General features: G+C 42.5%; 1 non-coding gene across 1 annotated transcript; it reads right to left on the bottom strand.

The window, feature by feature from the left end:
* Window positions 1-1,172: 1,172 nt before the first annotated feature.
* On the bottom strand, window positions 1,173-1,279 carry LOC141715636 (small nucleolar RNA R71). The gene has a single exon (XR_012572391.1). It is a non-coding gene; the product is annotated as a small nucleolar RNA R71 (small nucleolar RNA).
* Between the last annotated feature and the right edge of the window lie 4,951 nt (window positions 1,280-6,230).

Genomic DNA, 6,230 nt, shown 5'->3' with positions numbered 1-6,230 from the left:
TTTATTTGCCCTATGTAATCAAAAGGAATAACTTGTGCTTAAATCGTTGTGTTGTCAATTTCTGTAGACATATAGGAACTCAACATAATTGATGACTATTCAACTTCTATCTTAATTGTGGATGCTTGGTAGAATGGTATTAGTACAATGAAAGTTGGCTTTTATCAGTTTCGTGTTATTCGATTAATATCATCACTGTCACATGCTAAAGGTAATAACAATGGCTATAGAAGGAAGTAATAATGAAGTTGTGATCTCATGAGTGTTTTATTATTGATAAATTGAAGTGTTAGTTAAGTGGTTAATTAAGTAGTTAATTATAATTAATATTTAATCAATAATTTTAAGTGTTATCTTAACATTGAGAAGTAATCATACATTGGTGAGTGAGTTTAATTAGACAATAACTTAGTCTGAGTCTCCGAGGGAACGAACTAGAAAGTATTCTATATTACTTGCGAACGCGTATACTTGCGTGAATATTAGTGCGTGATTTCGCCCTAACAAGTTTTTGGCGCCGCTGCCGGGGACTCGGCATATTTGTTTGGTTTATGTACTTACCATCATTGGTCATTAGGACTCAGTGATTAGGACGTAGTAGTTAATTACTCTTTTCGGTTGTGTTTCAGGTACTTTAGCAAGCGTTTATGCAAACTCGTTCTCGTGCTCGCAAGAGGACCTTAGATACAGCTGAGGAGAAAGACGAAGTTCTTGATACACCGGAGAAGTTAGATTTTGAGGATTCGGATTCAGGAACTGAGCAGAAAGAACCAGTAAACATGGGAGATCGTATTGTTCAAGCTGATCCAGCTCTTATGGATTTTTCTCGGCCTAAAATTGATGACATTCAGTCAAGCATCCTTCATCCGGCTATTCAAGCTAACACCTTTGAAATCAAGCCGAGCACTATTCAGATGGTGCAGAATTCTGTTTCTTTTGGAGGAGCGGCAACTGAAGACCCCAACATGCACATAAGGAATTTTGTCGAGATCTGCAGCACTTTTAAGTATAATGGCGTGACTGATGAGGCTATCAAGTTGAGGCTTTTTCCATTCTCACTGAGGGATAAGGCTAAAGACTGGTTACATTCTGAACCAGCTGGGTCCATCACTACGTGGCAAGATCTTGCGCAAAAGTTTCTGGTGAAGTTTTATCCAATGGCAAAGACTGCTGCTATGAGGAGTGCTCTTACTCAGTTTGCGCAGCAACCTACAGAATCTATGTGCGAGGCTTGGGAACGCTACAAGGAAATGTTGAGAAAATGTCCACATCATGGAATGCCGGATTGGATGGTGATCACTGGTTTCTATAATGGTTTGGGGGCCCAATCTCGGCCCATGCTCGATGCAGCAGCTGGAGGCGCCTTATGGGCTAAAAGCTATACCGAGGCGTATAATCTTATCGAGATGATGGCTGCAAATGAGCATCAAAACCCAACTCAGAGGATGACGTCAGGCAAGGTCGCAGGTATTCTGGAAGTTGATGCAGCCACCGCTATTGCAGCCCAGCTCCAAGCGCTATCAATGAAGGTTGATTCTTTGGCTACGTATGGAGTTAATCAAATAGCTATGGTTTGTGAGCTTTGTGCAGGTTCTCATGCTACGGATCAGTGTTCTCTTGTCAACGAATCTGTTCAGTATGTGAATAATTATCAGCGACAACAGCAGCCTGTGCCAGCGACCTATCATCCTAACAACAGAAATCATCCAAATTTCAGCTGGGGGAATAATCAGAATGCTATTCAACCAACATATCAGCAAGGAGTAAGTAAACAGTTTAACCCACCTGGATTCCAGCAACCACAACAGTATGCTACAAGGCAATCATATCCTCAACAGGGAAGTGCAGCTGCACCTACTAGTGCTGATTTTGAGGAACTTAAGCTGTTGTGCAAGAGTCAGGCGGTTTCTATCAAGACCTTGGAAAATCAAATCAGTCAATTAGCCAATGCAGTGCTCAATCGTCAACCTGGCACTCTTTCCAGTGACACGGAAGTACCAGGCAGGAAGGAAGCTAAAGAGCAAGTCAAGGCTATTACCTTAAGGTCTGGAAAAGTAGCTGATGCTGAAAAGGCAAAAGAAGTCGAAGCTGAAGTTAAAGATGAAGAATCTAAGCAAAAGGAGAAAGCGGCGGAACCAAGAAAGACTACTGTTGAACACACTCTGCCTGAGGCTAATACAGGGGAGAAACAGCTCTATCCTCCACCACCTTTTCCTAAGAGATTGCAGCAACAAAAGCTGGATAGACAGTTCGGGAAGTTTCTGGAGGTGTTCAAGAAACTTCACATCAATATACCTTTTGCGGAGGCTCTGGAACAAATGCCTAGTTATGCGAAGTTTATGAAGACTATTCTTTCAAGGAAGGTGAAACTGGATGACCTTGAAACCGTTGCTCTCACGGAAGAATGCAGCGCTGTTCTGCAACAAAAGTTACCACCAAAACTGAAAGATCCAGGAAGCTTCACCATTCCCTGCACCATTGGCAATCTAACTTTTGACAAGTGCCTTTGTGATTTGGGAGCAAGCATTAATCTGATGCCGTTGTCGATCTTTAAAAAGCTGGATCTGCCTGATCCAAAACCCACATACATGTCGCTACAATTGGCGGACCGTTCCATTACTTACCCAAGAGGCATAGTTGAGGATGTGCTCGTCAAGGTGGATAAGCTCTTCTTTCCTGCAGATTTTGTTATTCTGGATTTTGAGTAAGATAAGAAGATTCCCATAATCTTGGGGAGGCCTTTCTTGGCTACTGGCCGTACTTTGATAGATGTGCAAAAAGGGGAACTTACTATGCGGGTCCAAGATCAGGATGTGACCTTCAATGTATTCAAGGCAATGAAATTCCCTACAGAAGATGAGGAGTGCTTAAAAGTGGATGTGATTGATTCTGCGGTTACTTCGGAACTCGATCACATGCTAATGTCTGATGCATTGGAAAAGGCCTTAGTGGGGGAATTTGACAGTGATGATGAAGATAGCAACGAGCAATTACAATATCTAAACGCTTCTCCCTAGAAGCGAAAGCTGGACATACCATTTGAATCTCTTGGTACTTCTGACCTTAAGAATGCTGAAGGGAAGCTCAAACCATCAATAGAGGAAGCACCTACCTTGGAGCTCAAACCATTACCTGAACACTTGAGGTATGCTTTTTTAGGTGATTCATCTACGTTACCTGTTATTATTTCAGCTGACCTTTCAGGTAGTGAGGAAGACAAGCTCTTAAGGATTTTGAGAGAATTCAAATCGGCTATAGGATGGACCATAGCAGACATCAAGGGGATAAGTCCTTCATATTGTATGCATAAAATTCTGTTAGAGGAAGGTAGTAAGCCAACTGTGGAACAGCAGCGAAGACTGAACCCGATCATGAAGGAGGTGGTGAAGAAAGAAATTCTGAAATGGCTAAATGCAGGCATCATTTATCCTATTTCTGACAGCTCGTGGGTGAGCCCCGTGCAATGTGTATCTAAGAAAGGAGGTATCACTGTGGTCGCAAATGAAAAGAATGAGCTCATCCCTACCCGAACAGTTACAGGATGGAGAGTATGCATGGATTATAGAAAATTGAACAAAGCCACAAGGAAGGATCACTTCCCTCTCCCATTCATTGATCAAATGCTTGACAGATTGGCGGGACATGAGTATTTTTATCTTCTGGATGGTTATTCTGGGTATAATCAGATTTGTATTGCACCAGAGGATCAGGAAAAGACTACCTTCACTTGTCCATTTGGCACATTTGCTTTTCATAGAGTTTTGTTTGGGTTATGTGGCGCCCCGGCCACCTTTCAGAGATGTATGATGGCTATATTCTCTGACATGATTGGAAATAACGTCGAAGTGTTCATGGATGACTTCTCCGTCTTTGGACACTCATATGATGAATGTTTGAATAATCTGCGCGCCGTACTCAAAAGATGCGTGGAAACTAATTTGGTGCTTAATTGGGAGAAATGTCATTTTATGGTGCGTGAAGGCATTATCCTTGGGCATAAGGTCTCTAGCAAGGGTCTGGAGGTGGACAAGGCCAAGGTGGGAGTCATTGAAAATCTTCCCCCACCCAATTCTGTGAAAGGAATCCGTAGTTTTCTTGGTCATGCGGGTTTTTATCGGCGATTCATCAAGGACTTTTCAAAGATATCTAAGCCATTGTGTAATTTGCTTGAGAAAGATGTGCCTTTCAAATTTGATGATGAATGTTTGGCAGCATTCGAGACTCTCAAGAAAAGTTTGATCACTGCACCAGTTATTACAGCACCAGATTGGACAGAACCGTTTGAGATGATGTGTGATGCGAGTGACTATACGGTAGGTGCAGTTCTGGGACAACGCAAGAAAAATCTCTTCCATGTGGTCTACTATGCGAGTAAGACTTTAAATGGGGCCCAATTGAACTACACCACTACTGAGAAGGAGCTTTTGGCTATAGTCTTTGGCTTTGAGAAATTTCGATCTTATCTGCTTGGTACGAAAGTAACAGTATTCACTGATCATGCAGCTATTCGCTATCTGGTTTCTAAGAAGGATTCGAAGTCGAGACTCATTCGTTGGGTGCTTTTACTTCAGGAATTTGAGTTAGAGATCAAAGATAGAAAAGGTACTGAGAATCAAGTAGCTGACCATCTCTCTAGGTTGGAGAATCCCGATTCTACTTCACAAGATAGGATGTTAATCAATGAATCTTTTCCGGATGAGCAGTTGTTTGCAATTCAGGAGGAAGAACCATGGTTTGCAGATATTGTAAACTATCTTGTCAGCAATATAATGCCGCTTAATTTGACATCCGCTCAGAAGAAGAAGTTTCTGCATGAGGTGAAGTGGTATATGTGGGATGAACCATATTTGTTTAGACAGGGAGCTGATCAGATCATCAGGAGATGTATCCCGTTCTGTGAGACGGAGGGGATATTACGAGACTGCCATTCCACGGTTTATGGTGGACACTATGGAGGTGAGAAGACGGCAGCTCGTATTCTGCAAGCAGGTTTTTTCTGGCCTACTTTGTTCAAGGATGCTCATCAGTTTGTGTTAAGGTGTGATCGTTGCCAAAGAGTGGGAAATTTGTCAAGGAAGGATGAGATGCCATTAAATGTGATGCTTGAAGTCGAGGTCTTTGATGTATGGGGAATCGATTTCATGGGGCCTTTTATCTCGTCTTGCAATAATCAGTACATCTTGCTGGCAGTCGATTATGTCTCAAAATGGGTCGAAGTTAAAGCTTTACCGACAAATGATGCAAAGGCAGTGCTAAATTTTCTTCATAAGCAAATTTTCACAAGGTTTGGAACGCCTCGGGTAATCATAAGTGATGAAGGATCGCATTTTTGTAACCGTAAGTTCACTTCTATGATGCAGCGTTATAATGTGAATCATCGAGTAGCTACTGCCTATCATCCGCAAACAAATGGTCAAGCGGAAGTGTCTAACAGAGAGATAAAGCGCATTCTAGAGAAGGTTGTTTGTCCGTCAAGGAAGGATTGGTCTTTAAAGCTCGATGAAGCTGTTTGGGCTTACAGAACAGCATACAAAACTCCACTTGGGATGTCACCGTTTCAGTTGGTGTACGGTAAGGGATGTCATCTACCGGCGGAGCTTGAGCATAAGGCCTACTGGGCATTGAAGAAATTGAACCTGGATTTAGATGCAGCTGGTAAGAAAAGAATGCTTCAGCTTAATGAACTTGATGAATTTCGACTTCAAGCGTACGAGAATAACAAGATGTATAAGGAAAAGGTGAAGAGGTGGCACGATAGGAAGCTACATCCTAAGTTATTTGTGCCAGGGCAACAAGTTCTTTTATTCAACTCTCGGCTCCGACTTTTTCCTGGGAAGTTGAAATCAAGGTGGTCTGGACCTTTTATTGTCAAAACTGTGTTTCCACATGGAGCGGTGGAAATTTTTGAGAATGATTCGGACCAAGCATTCAAAGTTAACGGTCAGCGGTTGAAGCACTACTATGGGGACATGGCAAACCGAGAGGTGGTTAGTGCCATTTTGTTGACTACTTGAGAAAGGTACGGAACGTCAAGCTAATGACGAAAAAGAAGCGCTGCGTGGGAGGCAACCCATGAATTATTGTTACAGGAACCCTTAGAAGTTAATAACCTATCCAAAAACACAAAAAAATCAGAAAAAAGGGGCTGAGAAAATTTTTTTCCAGAGACCCTCTGCGCGCCCGCGCAGCTATGCTGAGCGGCCGCGCAGCTTGCTGCGCGCCCGCGCAGA

The sequence above is a fragment of the Apium graveolens genome, chromosome 3 (genome assembly GCF_009905375.1).
Source record: "Apium graveolens cultivar Ventura chromosome 3, ASM990537v1, whole genome shotgun sequence".
In the NCBI taxonomy this organism is placed as follows: Eukaryota; Viridiplantae; Streptophyta; class Magnoliopsida; order Apiales; family Apiaceae; genus Apium; species Apium graveolens.
This window is presented reverse-complemented; position numbering and strand designations above follow the sequence as displayed.